This window comes from Lutra lutra, chromosome 10 (genome assembly GCF_902655055.1).
Source record: "Lutra lutra chromosome 10, mLutLut1.2, whole genome shotgun sequence".
Classification (NCBI taxonomy): Eukaryota; Metazoa; Chordata; class Mammalia; order Carnivora; family Mustelidae; genus Lutra; species Lutra lutra.
In genome coordinates, this window is record NC_062287.1 from 49,823,765 (window position 1) to 49,840,886 (window position 17,122).

Here is a 17,122-nt window from a genome sequence, read left to right on the forward strand (position 1 = left end):
ATAGTTGGCTGCTCCCACGTTAGGGGCATAGATATTTAAAATTATTAGATCTTCTTGTTGGACAGATCCTTTGAGTATGATATAGTGTCCTTCCTTATCTCTTATTATAGTCTTTAGCTTAAGATCTAATTTATCTGATATAAGGATTGCCACACCATGTTGCTTTTGATGTCCATTAGCATGGTAAATTGTTTTCCACCACCTCCCTTTAAATCTAGAGGTGTCTTTGGGTCTAAAATGAGTTTCTTGTACGCAGCATGTTGATGGGTTTTGTTTTTTTTTATCCATTCTGATACCCTGTGTCTTTTGATTGGGGCATTTAGCCCATTTTCATTCAGGGTAACTATTGAGAGATCTGAATTCAGTGCCATTGTATTGCCTGTAAGGTGACTGTTACTGTGCATTGGCTCTCTTCCTTTCTGGTCTATTACTTTTAGGCTCTCTCTTTGCTTAGAAGACCCCTTTCATTATTTCCTGTAGAGCTGGTTTGGTGTTTACAAATTCTTTAGTTTTTGTTTGTCCTGGAAGCTTTTTGTCTCTCCTTCTATTTTCAGTGATAGTCTAGCTGGATATAGTATTCTTGGCTGCATGTTTTTCTCATTTAGTGCTCTGAATATATCATGCCAGTTCTTTCTCGTCTGCCAGGTCTCTGTGGATAGGTCTGCTGCCATTCTAATATTTTTATCATTCTATGTTACAGACTTTTTGTCCCAGGCTGCTATCAGGACTTTTTCTTTGTCACTAGGACTTTAAGTTTTATTATTAGATGATGGGGTATGGACCTATTCTTAGTGATTTTGAAGGGGCTTCTCTGTGCCTCCTGGATTTTGATGTTTGTTCCCTTTGCCATCTTAGGGAAATTTTCCACAAAAATTCTCTCCAATATACCTTCTGGCCCCGTCTCTCTTTCTTCTTCTTCTGGAATCTCAATTATTCTAATATTGTTTTATCTTATGGTATCATTTGTCTCTTGAATTCTCCCCTCGTGGTCCAGTAGTTGTTTGTCTCTCTTTTGCTCAGCTTCTTTTTTCTCCATCTTTTCGTCTTCTATATCACTAATTCTTTCTTCTGCCTCATTCATCCTAGCAGTAAGAGCCTCCATTTTTTTATTGCGCCTTATTAACAGCTTTTCTGGTTTCAACTTGGTTAGATTTTAGTTCTTTTATTTCTCTAGAAAGGACTTTTATTTCTCAAGATAGGGTTTCTCTAATGTCTTCCATGCCTTTTTCGAACCAATCTAGCACCTTGAGAATTGTCATTCTGAACTCTAGGTCTGATATGTTACCAATGTCCATGTTGATTAGGTTCCTAGCCTTTGATGCTTCCTCTTGTTCTTTTTTTTGTGGTGAGTTTTTCCACCTTGTCATTTTATCCAATTAAGAATATACGAACGAGAGAATAAAATACTAAAAGGGTGGCAGAGATACCTGAAAAATATGCGTTAACCAAATCAGAAGAGACCCCAAATTGTGGGGAGAAGAAAGGGGGTAAAAAGAAGTTACAAAAATTTTTTTTTAAACTTTATTTATATTATTTATTAGAGAGAGAGATCAGAAGTAGACAGAGAGGAAGGTGGGGGGGTGGAGCAGACTCCTCCTGAGCAGAGAGCCCCATGAGGGATTCAGTCCCTGGACTGAGTTCATGACCTGAGCTGAAGGCAGAGGCTTAACCCACTGAGCCACCCAGATGCCCCCTAAAAATATATTTTTTAAATTAAATATATATATATGTGTGTGTATGTGTGTGTGTTTATGTGTGTGTGTGTATGTATGTGTGTGTATGTATATATATATATATATATATATATATATATATATATATATATATTGGACTGGTGAACAGAAGAGAGCCACCCACTTGATTTTGGGTGTAATTTGGTCTCTTAGAAGAAACTACCTCCCAAAATTTTAATGAAAGAAAAACTTATATACATATACAAAAATAAGGGTCAACTCAATGAAGGGATGGAATATGATTGTAAGGATGAAAATTTAAACAACATTGTAAAAAAGGAGTTGATAAGATAAGTTGGTTAGGAAAAGAATGAAAAATAAAGTAGAGAGAATTTGCTCAGGCTAGAGACTAGAACAAAACCCTCTGCTAGATTTAGGGTATATTTTGATCTGGTAGAGGTTGTATCCCAACATTTTTTAGAAGAATAAACCCTATATGTATACAAAAAATAAAGTTAGATACAATGAAGGATAAAATATGACTATAATAATGAAGGTTCAGAAAGATTTTTTAAAGAAAGGTATTGTTAAGATAAACTAGTTACAAAATGTTACAAGAGGAAGGAGTAAAAGTTATAAAAATTAGAATAAGAAAAAAATATATTAAAAAAATTAATTTTGCAAGACTAAAGACTCATGGGGAGAAAGCCATGAATTCCATGCTTTGCTTTCCCCTCCTCTGGAATTCTGCTGTTCTCCTTGATCAGTGAGCTTGGTCTTGGCTGGATGTTCTTGCTGATCTTCTGGAGGAGGGACCTATTATAGTGATTCTTATGTGTCTTTGCCCCAGGTGGAATTGCTCTACCCTTGCCAGGGGCTGGGCTAAGTAATCTTCTCGGATTTGTCTCGAGAGCTTTTGTTCCCTGAATGAGCCCTGGAGGATGGGAATGAAAATGGCAGCCTCCCAAACTCTCGCCTGGAGGAGCTGAGAGCTTGGGGCCCCACTCCTCAGTGCATCATCGGTGAAAAGCACTCAGTCACTCCTGTCTCCCTGGTCTCTGGCCACGCTTTGAGCTCACCTGGCCTGTGACCGAGCATTTCTGTCTTCGGCACACAGCCCCATTTGGAGTCTCCAAATTGAGCATATTCCTGCCTCCAGAGAAGGAAGGTGAGTCTCCCCATATCTGCCCCTTGTGGGGTCCCTGATCAAACAGCAGTGGCCTGATTGTGCCACAGATCACAGTTTAAGGTAATCCCAAGCCGAGAGCTCACTCCTTGGCTCCGTCTCTGTAGCCAGCTTCCCTGCTCTAAATACCTGTGAGCTCTGCTACACTCAGACCCCCAATCCTTCTGTGACTCCATGGGACCTGAGACCACACTGTCCCTGCAAGGTCTCCACCCCTGCTTAGCCTCTGGAGAGATGTTCCTCAGTGGAGCAGACTTTTTAAAGTTCTGATTTTGTGCTCCATTGCTCCACCACTTGCCAGGAGCTGGCCTCTCATCCTGCGGTCTATCTTCCCGTGCCTTCAGATTCACATCTTTGCATGTAGTACCTTTCAGAAAGTGGTCGATTTTCTGTTTCTAGAATTGCTGCTCTTCTTCTTTTTGAAATCCTGTTGGTTATGTAGGTGTTCGGAATGTTTTGATAACTATCTAATTGAGCTCATGCGACCTGATGTTATGTCAGCCTATTACTCCTCTGCCATCTTGAGTCTTCCTCCTTCATCAAAATTCTTAACATCATCGTTAATGTCATCGTCATGACCACCACCACCACCATTGCCATCATTATAATCCCATTTTCAGAAAAATAGGGTAGTATAGCAGTGTTATGCTGAACAGTCAAACAATAGGTTAAAGCAAAACTTGGCTATTATTGTATAATCTTTATTCAGCAAGTTATTGATTGTAGATTGCTTTTTACTGAGACATAATTCACATAAAACTCACCATTTTATTTATTAAATTTTATTTATTTTATTATGCATTCAGATTTTTCCCTATTTGCAAAGTATTTCATTTTTGAACAATTTCAGTTGTCAGACTTGAAAAATGGCACCAAAGCACATCGGAACAAGGGCCTCCATTGAAGAAATTTGAATGTCTCTTGAAATGGCTGTGTCTATAACTGGCAAAGTGAAGTTTCTTCTAATTATAAATATAATACTATGACATATAAAGATTATTATCATAGATAGTTGAAAGATGATGCTAAGTGTCTTCAGCTATTTGGATGCATGTTTGATATGCATGTCTGAATACTATCTTACATACTAGTGTTCATCACTCAGTAGATTTTCTTAAGTACTCACTATTTATCAGTCGTTTTGTTAACTACAGATCCAGTTAAGAACAAAATCTATGGTCTTGATTCCATTGACTCACATTTTTATTGATCCCTGTTAACCATTGTCCAGTCATATCTTTGGTTTGCTATTGCCTTTGGTGAATTGTCTTGTACCTACCCATGGGTAATGGTCAAGGTAAATTGACAACAATAGAAAACCTGGGCTTGACACTACTGTAAATGGTTTTCATTAACTTATTCCCAGTTACTATGGAAATAGCAGGATGAAAATAGATTCTGGAAAGATAAAAATCACTTTCTGAATAGGCTTCTTAAAGGCATAGATCTAGCACAATGAGGTTTAATATTCAGTTCTTCTATGTGTTTGTAGTGTATGTGTATCTCAAAAAACTTTAAAATGAAAGGGACTATGTTTCTTTTTCTCTATGTGTGACATATAGTAAGTGATATAAATTAAAGTACTTGTTGGATGTTTAAATAAATATATATATGAACATATTTAATAAAATAATCACAGCTGCCATTATGCCCACTTACTGTGTATCAGCTGCTGTGGTAAGCTCTGCATATGCACTCATTATTTTTATTCCTATTATAAGAAAAATAAAACCTAGGGGGTTTAATAATTTGTCCATAATTGTATGTGTATCTGTAACTTTGCTCTTAGCTATTAGCCAATGTCTACTCATCATGCTAAATCATAATTATCTTATAAACTGTTAGGCACCTTTACAAGACTGTGAACTCTAAGAAAGTAAGGATTTTTACTTGTGTATATGTGTTTCACCAGTGCTAAATTCAGAACCTAGCAAAGACAGTGTGTTCAATGACTGCTTCTGGGTTGAAATGATTGCTCTTTGGAGATCCACCCTCAACATAAGGAATCAATGGAGAGACCTTGAAGATTAGAACTGTGCTCAGATCATTGATGCAAGCTGAGCTATGCCTATTTGGTCATTGTCACCTTCTAGGTTCTTTTAGTGTTAGAAAATGTTACCTACCAAAGAAGTTTCAGGTTGAGAGTCACTACACCTGCAATTTTGATATCAACTTATAAAGAACAAGTTAAATCAAGTTCTTATATATACACAGACATTTATTAAATATAGATATCCATTGGCAGTCAAATATAAAATTTCTACAACCTATATTTTAATTTCAATAAAGTCATGTGGTGCTTTTACTTATTCTGACTACTACTCATCTCAAAGTTCACTAGAGGTGGTTGTGATTAGTGGTAACTATAATAGTTGTCATCAAGCAATTATATTCTCTTGCATTATAATTGTAATTAAAGGCTCCTATATTTTAAGTTGAATATGGATCTTTTCTCTTGGTCAAGCTATGGCCACTGTTCTTGAGGATATAGTTTACAAGCCTTATTCAGTTCTTATATCATGATTATGAAGGGAGAAGGGAGCCCTATGAAAGCATATAAACAAATCCACATATCTTAAATACCTTCATTTTCATCAGTGAGAACCTACTTGTAATGGTCATCATGCTAATCAACAAGCCATTAATTTCACCAAGGCAAATTTATTTTTGACATTTATCAGGTTAATTAACAAAGCCTCAGGTGAAATGGAGATAAATAAATGAAGCCCTTATAGTTGACTTCGGTCTTTCTGATATGATGCCAGGTGAATACCATAGAATGTGGTTTTTAATTAGAGTAACTGAGATTTACATCTAAAACTAGTAACATTTGTAATAACATCACACCCTTTATGGTAACTTACATATCTCTATACACATATGTATATGTATATATGTGTATGTGTATATGAGCATATATGTTGTGTGTTTGTATGTTTCTGTAATCTCATCTCTAGAATTAAGGTTAAACATTTCTTACCTAGGTGGTTCCTGTAAGTTCTCCAGAAGTAATCCATCTTCTGGGAAGCTGTTATTTTCTTCCTATTCACATTTTACTTTTTTTTTTTTTTTTAATTTATTTATTTGGCAGAGAGATCACAAGTAGGCAGAGAGGCAGGCAGAGAGAGAGGAGGAAGCAGGCTCCCCACCGAGCAGAGAGCCCGATGCGGGGCTCGATCCCAGGACTCTGAGATCATGACCTGAGCCGAAGGCAGCGGCTTAACCCACTGAGCCACCCAGGCGCCCCCACATTTTACTTTTTATTGCATCTTCAGTTCAAAACTTATTTGTAGAAATTTTGTATAAAAAAGAGACTTTGGGGCGCCTGGGTGGCTCAGTGGTTTAAAGCCTCTGCCTTTGGCTCAGGTCATGATCTCAGGGTCCTGGGATAGAGGCCTGCATCGGGCTCTCTGCTCAGCGGGGAACCTGCTTCCTCCTCTCTGCCTACTTGTGATCTCTCTCTCTCTCTCTCTCTCTCTCTGTCAAATAGATAAATAACTAAAAAATCTTTAAAAAAAAAAAGAGACTTTGTATAAAATAATTTAGATTTATGTATTTGATGTACTATGCTATAATTAGTAAATCTTTTTTATGTGATATTTTCCTTTCCCAAATAACTTATAAACTTGTCCAGAGAAAGAATTTTTATTTTCATTTTTAATTGCTCATCCATTAATATCGCAAATATTTAGTGGCATTAAAGCTAGTTCTTTCCATTCTTTCTTTTGCACTTCCATGCCCACAGTTAACTGGGCTCAATACCCAGTGCATACACTGTAAATGTTGAATTACCAAAAAACATCCTATTATGAAGCCATCATTACTGAAGTTTACAGGTTTCTTTTCCTAATTTCAAAATGCTTTTTTCATTTTAGGTCACTCCAGGTAGCTGTCTCATCGCATCAATTTTCTGTCAATTCTCACTGCATGGAGTGAAGACGAAATCACTGGATCAGGTATGGCTTCTAGTACGAAAAAGTACCCACTAAAAATTAAATCTATATACTACACTTCAGAGTGAAATTTTAAAAATATTCTTAAAATAGAACTTGAGGCAATTGATTTTGGAAATTACTAGAAGTAGGGACCATTTTTTCTGTACTACAAGATCTCTTTTGTGGAAAAGAAACTATTTATACAAGTACTTGTTAAAGATTCTACATTGCAATTTACTCCACCTAATAATTACCCTATCAACACATATTCTGTCTAAATGTCTTTAGTCACAGTCCTTCTAATGTAATCTGGGTGTTCATTGTTCTTCTGTTTGATAGGCACTGGAAGCTTGCAGCATCTTATTCTAATCAGTATTTGAATGCATTGTCTGTTGAAATGAAAGTAATAATGATTAGTAGGACAGATGTTTCCCCTGAATGTGAAAATATAGGGGTTTAAACTCCAAAGTAAACGGAATATTCACAGTCTTTGCATGCATTTTTCAAGATGGTAGAATACAAATTTTATGTAGTAGAAATCAGGTACCAGTCAAAGTTGTAAAGATCTGTGACCTGCAAAATAGAGGATATTTGGAAATAACTATCCATTTTGGAGAATAGATACAGAACTGTAGTATGTTGGTAATATGAAATATTATTTACCTTTATGGTTCGTGATTTTGACAGAGACTAGGAGAGACATTGAAATGGAAAACAGAACAATCAGAATTTCATGCTAGGGGGTATAGCTCGGGTAGAGCATTTGACTGCAGAATTTCATGCCAGGTGCTTCAGTGCATCAGTATATTAACAGAAAGATTAGAAGAGCCTATGAATGGATTGTCATTATTCATTAGTGTATTCCTATTTTTGTTAATATTAAATGTATCTCTGCTTTTTGATTGAAAATGCTATAAAATCAGTTGCTTATGACATTTAATTATCAAAATAGGAAGATTTATAGCAAAAATCTGATTTCTCTCATGTTGGTAATATTTATCTCCAGTTTCTACATATATTCCTTAGTTAATATTTTTCACTGGGATTTCTAAATTATAAGGCCATGAGGAAAACTTAAAATAAATGTATATATTTATATATATATTATATATATATCATCTATATATTATTATATATAATGTAATTTCCCTAGGATTCCTAAATTAAAAGGCCATGAGGAAAATTTAAAATAAATAAATACATATATTTATATATATAATATGTATTATTATATATATATTTCTATATGACAATGAGCTAACTTTAATTTCTCAACTGAGGGAATAATTGAGGCCAAGGCTATTCCTATTTTCATTTGTTATATAAACAGAGCAGATCTTCCTCTACTTACCATGGAATTATATCTGGATAAATTCACTGTAAGTTGAAAATATCATTAAGTTGAAAATCAATTTAATATACCTAACCTCACCTACTCTACTTCATAGCCTACTTTAAACATGCTCAGAACACTTATAATTAGGGAAAATCATTCAATACAAAATCTATTTTGTAATAAAGTATTGAGTATCTTATGTAATTTATTTAATTCTGTGCTGAAAGGGGAAAATAGAATAGTTATATGGTATGGAATGGTTGTAAATATGTTGGTTGTTTACCCTGGTGATCTTGGGGCCAACTGGAAACTCTGGCTCATTGCCATTACTCATCATCTCAAGAGAGTATTATAACACCACTAGCCTGGGAAAAGATCAAATTTCAAAATATGGTTCCTACTGAATGTGTGTTACTTTTGCACCTTCTTGAAGTCAAAATATCCTAAGTCAAACCATCATAAGTCAGTGATCGTATTGTAACTTACATCTTTATTTAAGTAAAGTTTGTGTTAATCCTTCTCACAACCTTTACAAATAACTCGCTGAAAACAGGTAATGAATACCGCTGCAGAATACAGATGTACAGGCCCAACTGGTGGATGGTGCCTGGTTATCTGAGATCTCAAAGAAGAGCAACAAAGTAAACCATAAAACCCTAATTTACGATGCAAATTACCATCACTTCAAAAGGTATAGCATTTGATTTCTGACCCAAATAGTCTCAGTCATTGGGCTGATTTGGGGTAGCCCCTTGGTTTTTGTTTTTTATTTTGTTTTGTTTTTTTATGAATTGTTTACGCAGTTAATAAAAAGATGGATGAGTGTCTTTGGATTAAAAGGATTCCTCTTTCTACTGACCTGCTCAGAGTTTATACAAAATCACCATCTAGGTCTCTTGAGATTATGACCCGTGGCTCTAAACTCCATTAAAGCTTTCTTCACATGGAATTAAGAAATTCAAAATGAAGTATCTTTGGAGTCAGTACCCATGATTAAGAGGTTATCAAGAAGGTGGCCCTGTGGTGGTTTTCATGATGGTGGTTTCATGATGCCTTCCCTACTTCAAATCTTACCACACCTCCAACTCACAAGTGTTAATACCTTAGACTATGGCCTTTAGTTAACATGTGCTTTTGTTTTAATTTCATTAACTTAACCTAAAGCCTTTCAGTCAACATTTGAAAACTTTGAAAAATTAGGGGCTCCTGGGTGTCTCAGTCGTTAGGCATCTGCCTTCAGCTCAAGTCATGATCCCAGAGCCCTGGGATCAAGCCTTGAGTTAGGCTCCCTGCTCAGAGGAGGGCCTGCTTTTATCTCTCCCTTCACCCCTGCTGTCTCTCTCTCTCTCTTTCTCTCTCTGTGTCAAATAAATTATTAAAAAAAAAAAAAAACTTTGAAAAATCAAGTAAGTAATAAAATATGATATTTCATGATCCTTAAAAATGCCTCCACGATTCTGGGGAAACTATTTAAATCCTCCTTTTTATTCTCTGCATGAAAGGTCTTTGCTGGAGGAGGGCTGGCTCTTCTTACGTAGGGATATAGTATCTTTGTTTATTTTTTCATTTTTTTTATTTTTTGGTATTAGAGATCTTTTAAAATATATTTTGATTGACTCATTTGATACCTACTTGAACATTTGATCTTTTTTATAGCATAAATAGAACATAAACTTTAGAGACAAATAGATTTAGAATTATATTCTAGTTAGCCTCATCTATTACCAGCTGTGATTCCTTGCTACAGATGCTGCATTTGTAACTGGTAGGGAACAATGATATCATTTAAAACGTTTTTTCCAAGGTTTGAACTGGGTTATACATTTCAAGCTCTTAGTATACTGTGTAGCACAGAGGAAACACTCAAAACTGTTAATTGTATCATGGAATTGCCTAGAATATTAATCAGAGTGGTATACGTATATGTAAATTAATAGTGCTGTCACAGGGAGTAAGGATGGCTTATCTGTTTTCAAATAATTAGTATATAAAAAATATTAACACTGAAAGTGCACTGAAGATAGCTTGAATTTTGAAGATTTGCAGTGCTTTGGGTTTTATCCCTATTGAAATATCATTGTAAGCACAGAAAACTAAGAGTATAGAATGTTCTATATAGAGAGCTTAATATCTGTGAAAGCCAGTGTAAAAGTGACCACAGATGTGATCTAGCAGAAAGATTTTCTCAGACTGGTTATTTGTTTGAATTTATTTTCTTTTAATTTGTTTTTTGTTTGTTTTATGTTATGTGGAACTATACTATATATAAAAGTTATATAAGAAGAACTGATCTATTTGGTGATGAGAGAAGTTCAGATTCTTTTTTTTTTTCCTAAAGATTTTATTTATTTATTTGACAGAGAGAGAGATCACAAGTAGGCAGAGAAGCAGGCAGAGAGAGAGAGAGAAGGAAGCAGGCTCCCTGCTGAGCAGAGAGCCCGATGCGGGACTCGATCCCAGGACCCTGAGATCATGACCTGAGCCAAAGGCAGAGGCTTAACCCACTGAGCAACCCAGGCAACCCGAAGTTAAGATTCTTATCTGTTCAACTATACCACCAACCCATCCCTGAGTTTGCTCTGAAGACCCCCTCCCCACAATGCTTAGGGAATACACACACACACACATGAAGAAAGAAAGAAGGAAGGAAGGAATGAACAAAGGAATGAAAGAGAAAAAGAAAGACTTTGACCTACTCCAGTCCTTTAAATTTTAAGATGGAGAAACTGAGGCCAAGCATAGTGAAGTGACATGCCCTAGGTTACACTGAGAGAGGGACAAGTCTGGTTGTACTGACTCCCATCTACGGGATCATGTTGACCCTTATAAAGAATATATTTATAGTTTAGGGCAGCAAATGTGGCTCTGGGAAATGTGGACTTTCCTTCCTTTTTACCAATCATATCATTTTGGTGGTTGCACATGTACTATATTATCAGTTCTCAAAGTGTGGTCACCAATCAGCAACATCAGCATAACTTTTATTTGTTTTTAATTTTTTAAAAGATTTATTTATTTATTTGTGTGGGGGTAGAGAGAGGGAGAAGAGAAACTCAAGCAGACTCCATGCTGAGGACAGAGCCCACCTGGGGCTCAGTCTCATGACTGTGAGAACATGACCTGAGCTGAAACCAAATGTCAGAGGCTTAACCGACTGTGCCACCAGGTGCCCCAGCATAACTTTTAAAAAATACAGATTCTTGGGCCTACTCAGACCACCTAAGTCAAAAATTCTGATGGTGGTGCCATGGACCTTACGGTTTAACAAGCCCTCCAGGGGATTCTAATATTCATTTATGCTTTAAAACCTCTATAGTAAAGAAATTACTTGGAAATTAGCTCTCTCTAAATTAATCTTAATTACCTGGCTTACTTATCAATAGGCAAAAGCCACTAAAAAGATACATAAAGTTCTGTAAAGAAAATAATTGAAAGGGAAAATGAAATTTTGTTGATCACCACCTTATATAACAAACTCTTTGATTTCTATTGTTATTTAATCCTTAAGGAGCATACTGAAGTATATATATTATTATCTGAGCTTTGATGGAAAAAATAGATTCAGAAAGATGAAATAACTTGCCTAAGATCATTCAGCTGGAAGTTGAAGACCTAGGATTTGAACCCAGATATAATTGACTCCAAAGCTTTAAATCTTCCCATTATACATAGAAACCACTGGGCACTATACACACCTGGGGTGAGATAGCTACAATTCTGGGGGAAAAATCCATGCATTCAATCGCTTCATCATTATGGAGTGCTTTAATGTTGATTATATTTAGGATGTAATATACCTCTCTTTTGATGTTACAAGGAAACAATATTTTATCACTCTGACACAAGAGAATGAATGCCTTTGCTACGCTTCTTCATTCTACTTACATCTATTTGAATATCAGTCCCCATATTTCTATAAACTTGCATAACGATGGCAAGCTAATATATATGTATATGTTTTTTTTTTTTTCTTTAGCATTTCATGTAAGAAATAATGTAGCTCCAGTGTATCCTGTTTGGGGACATATAAAAAGTTTCTTAAAAATGAATCATTACCTTAGATATTATGTAAATAAAATCATGTAAGTATTATGTAAATGTAATTACATATAGAAGTAATTATAGGGATATATATTGCAAACTTCAGAGTTTAATATAGGAAATTATAGGAGAGGATAATTATATATCATGTTCCCCAAAGCTTCAACATGGAGGAAGAAATTCATCCATTTTCATATCCGAAAGAGACATTAAATATTTTATTGTGTTCTGCAGAGGGTGTGGTGAATGGGTGGTCTGATTAGGGAACTAGGATGAGTAGGTTTGTGAATTCAGAGGATGTTTGTATTGTGGAAGCATATCAGTTCTAGAGCTATTAAGATTACTTATCAATTATAGGCCTTGCTTATCTCTACTCGAGACTGGTTTCCAGTATGTGGAGAGGAAAATTCTTGCCTGATACATATTCTAGGAATCTGCCAGTAAGAATGCCAGCCGCATAAGCTAGTACCTTGTAATGTTCTGGAAAATTGAACTTGATTGGACAGATGGTACCAATGGCTTCCAGAAGAAAAATAATCTAAAGAGATAAATGCACAGAATTTAGTAGAGAAGTGTATGTCATATTACTTGAGGACCTGTATCAAGGGTTGTATCTGACATGTGGTATGGAGTCTCTGTATAGGAGAATGGATGGAACTTGAGAGTATAATGCTAAACTGAGTAAGGCAGAGAAAGACAAATACCACATGATCTCACTCATATGTGGAATTTAAGAAACAAAACAAATAAGCAAAGGGAAAAAAGGAGAGAGAGAGAAACCAAGAAACAAACTCTTAACTATAGAGAGCAAACTGATTGTTACCAAAGGGGAGGTGGGCAAGAAATGGGTAAAAATAGGTGATGGGGATTGAGGAGTGCCCTCGTTGTGGCAAGTACTGGGTGATGTATGGAATTGCTGAGTCACTATAATGTACACCTGAAACTAATGTAACACTGCATGTAAACAATACCAAAATTAAAATTAAAAAAAAAAAACACCTTAATAAGAGAACAGAAATCACAAGTTAATGAGATCAGGTTTGGAAGCAGAGCAAAGCAAGAAGTTCAGGTACTCAATCATATTGAAGGACAACCAAATGTTTGGTTATCAGAGAAGTTAACTCAAAGACTCAAGACTCAAAGGACACCTTTTTGGACAAAGGTAGCAGTCAATCACTGTACCTCACATATCCTATTCAAGGGCAATTTTGTCATTTTTCTAAGTAAATGTATCCCCAGTTTCTTTACTTTTCTCTACCTCCACTGCTGTTGTCATACTCCATGCCGCCATCATCTTTTGCCTGAATGGATTACAGTTGCCTCCTAACCACTTGCATCATTACCTTGCCAGTTACTCTCTTCATTATCCGTTTTGCATACTGCAGCCAAAGTGATTAATCCTTTAGTCACTCCACGTTGATTTTAGGGAAAATATTAAAGTCCTTAACATGATCTATAAGTCTCTGCATACCCTTATCCCTACTTACTTCTGCAGTCTTAACTTGTGTTCCTCTCAGCCCGGTTCCCTCTGTAACTCAATACTGCCCAATTTCAGTTCCCTTAGGTAACATGTCTTTCTGCCTAGAAAGCTTCCTCCATTACCCTTTCTCTTTTAGGTCTTAGAGGTTTCAATTCAAATGCTGTTTCATCAGGAACTGTTCCCTGTACAATTTTCTCTGGAAGCAAACACGCATACACACATCTGGTCTCCTGTTACATTTCCTCTAACTAGTTTGCAATTATGTATTTGTGTGTTGATGTGAATAAATGCCTGTCTCTCCAAGTAAACTTTAACTACATGAAAGCAGGAACCATGTCTTTTTTTTTTTAAGGATGTACCCTAGAGCTCAGATCAGTGGTTGCTATAAATTGTTTGCTAAGCAAAGTCTTAGATATGACACCAAAAGTATAAGTGACAAAAGAAATAAAAACAGATATATTGAACTTCACAAAATTACAAAACTTTTGAACTGCAAATAGTATCAGTGAAGTGAAGTGAAAACCCACTGAATGAGGAGATATTTAGAAATTATTTATGTAGCAGAAGTCTTGTGTTTAGAATATGCAAATGACTATTACAACCCAAATAATAAAATAAAAATAATAATAATAATAACCCACTAAAAATGGGCCAAGAACATGAATAGCCATTTCTCCAATGATAGTATACAAATGATCAATAAGCGCATGATAAAATGCACATTACACTATTCAGAAATGCAAATCGAAACAACAATGTGATGTTACTTCCTGCCCACTAGAATGACTATAATAATAATTAAGGATAATAACAAGTGTTGGCAAAGGATATGTACAAATTGGAATCCTCATACATTGGTAGTAGAGATGTAGAATGTATAGCCACTTTGGAAAACACTTTGGCTTGTCTTCAAAATATTAAACACAGAATTATTATATGACTTACAGCTATTTCACTTCTAGTTATATACCCAAAATAATTCAAAACATGTCTCCATGGTAAACTTTGTACACAGATGTTTATTATAGCAATACTCATATGACCCCAAAGTAGAAACTACTCAGTTTTCCATCAACTGGTGAACAAGTAAAGAAAACATAGTTTATTTATACAATGGAATATTATTCAGCAATATAAAGAAATGAAGTACTGATATATGCTACAACATGGAGGAACCATGAAAACATTATGCTAAGTGAAATAAGCCAGTCACAAAAGACCATAAAATACCAATTACGGTTATAATTCCATTTACATGAAATTTTCAAAATAGACAAATATACAGAGACAGAAAGTAAATTAATGTTTCCCTAAGAGCAGGAAGAGAATTGGGAGGAAATAGGAGTGACTGATGATGGGTATCTTGTTTCTATTTTTTTCTTGGCATCAAAAAGTTTATAAAATTAGATTATAATGATGGTTACACAACTCTGTGAATATACTAAACGTCAGTGATTTTACATATATATATATATGTATATATATATATACATATATATATATTAAGATTTATTTATTTGACAGAGATCACAAGTAAGCAGAGAGGCAGGCAGAGAGAGAGAGAGGAGGAAGCAGGCTCCCTGCTGAGCAGAGAGCCTGATGCAGGGCTAGATCCCAGGACCCTGGGATCATGACTGAGCTGAAGGCAGAGGCTTTAACCCACTGAGCCACCCAGGCACCCCAGTGATTATATATTTTAAATGGAGGAATTATATGTATCAATAAAACCATTAAAATTTTTTGTCAAACTTGAAAAGACAAATTTCTTGTATTTAATGTGTGGGTACATTATTTTTACTGAATGGCCAAAAACTGTATGCCCATTCAAAAGTAATGCAAAACACCAGACATGGTAACTACATGGGTAAATAATACTTAAAGAGAGTCTTATCTTTAGATATATTTGAAAGATAATTATTTAAAGCAAAACTATTAACAATGTATTGTGAATTTTATAATGTACATGTAAGTAAAATATCACTATCAATATAGTGTCAATATCAATATCACTATCACTATAGTAATAGTGAAAGGGCAGGAGGGAAGAAATGGAAGTTTATTATTGTAAGGTTCTTACATATGATGTATTGTCATAGCACTTGAAGCTATACTATAGTAAAAAATGTATGCTATGAATTCTAAAGCAACTATTAAGATAATAAAAGAGAAGTGTAGCTTAAAAATGAAGTAAAAAGCAATTAAAAATAGTTAATCCAAAAGAAGGCATAATAAGAGGAGCAAGGCTATAAACAATATATGGGACAAGTAGTTAAAAAAATGGTGAATTTAAAAACAACTTTGATAATCTCATTAAATATAAATGGACTAAATGCACCAATTAAAAGTCAGAGATTGTGAGGTTGGATAAAAACCGTATATCAAATACAGGTAACATACATTAAATATAAAAATACAAATAGGTTAAAGTGAAAAAAAAATGAGAAGAAAACATGTCATGCTATCACTGAGCAAAAAAAATAGTTGCAGTAGATATATTAGACAAAGTATATTTCAGGTGGCAACTCAGAAAGTAGATGTAACATTGGTAAGCCATTATGCATCTAATAACACAGCTTCAAAATATATGAAGCAAAATCTATTAGAACTGCAAGTAGAAATCAATAAATCGTTATCATAATTTGATATTAGAATACTCACAACAAAAAGGGCAAGTCAACAGAAAATCATTAAGTTTATAGATGACTTGAGCAACACTAAAAACCAACTTGGCCTAATTAACATTTAGAGAATACTCCACTGAACTGGAGCAGAATATCTATTGTTTTCAAATACACATTAAATAGTTAGCAAGATAGACCATATTCTGGCCAAACATGTATTTCAGTACACTTAAAATAATTAACGTTACACAATATATTTTATGAATTTTAATGAAATTAATTTAAAAGTTGATAGCAAAAGATACCTAGAAAATCCCCCAAATTTGAAAACTAAATAACACACTTCTAAATAACCTATGGTCCAAAGAAAAAAATTAAGAGGGAATTCAGGAAATATTTTTGAACTGTATGAAAATGAAAATAAAATGTAGAAAAATTTGTGGGATTTACCTGACAGAACTTACAGGAAATTTTATAACACTTTCTGCTTTAGAAAAAAAGAAGCATCATGAATGACCTCAGCTTCCATCTTAAGAAACTAATGAGAGAAAATTAAATGCATGGTAAGCAAAAGCTAGGATGTAATAAAGATCCAGTGCAGTCTCCCTCAATGAAATAGAAGACAGAAAAACAACAGAGAAAATCGATGAAACTAAAAGCTTATTCTTTGAAAATATCAGTAAAATTGATATTATCTAGCCATATTGATCTAGAATAAATATAAAATAGACACATATTAACAATATCAAGAATGTTAGATTTGAGTATTATGAATTCATACCAATAGATTTGATAACTTGGATGAAGTGGACAAATCTCTTGAAAGTTAAAAAGTCCAAAGACTCACTCT

General features: G+C 34.8%; 1 protein-coding gene across 1 annotated transcript in view; it reads left to right on the plus strand.

Moving 5' to 3' along the window:
• TENM4 (teneurin transmembrane protein 4) overlaps nt 1-17,122 on the plus strand; it is a 2,938,802-nt gene that overhangs the window by 712,641 nt on the left and 2,209,039 nt on the right. Inside the window, exon 4 of the mRNA XM_047690277.1 lies at nt 6,735-6,815. The gene's annotated coding sequence lies outside the window, so the exon portion shown is untranslated. The remainder of the gene's footprint in view (nt 1-6,734; nt 6,816-17,122) is intronic.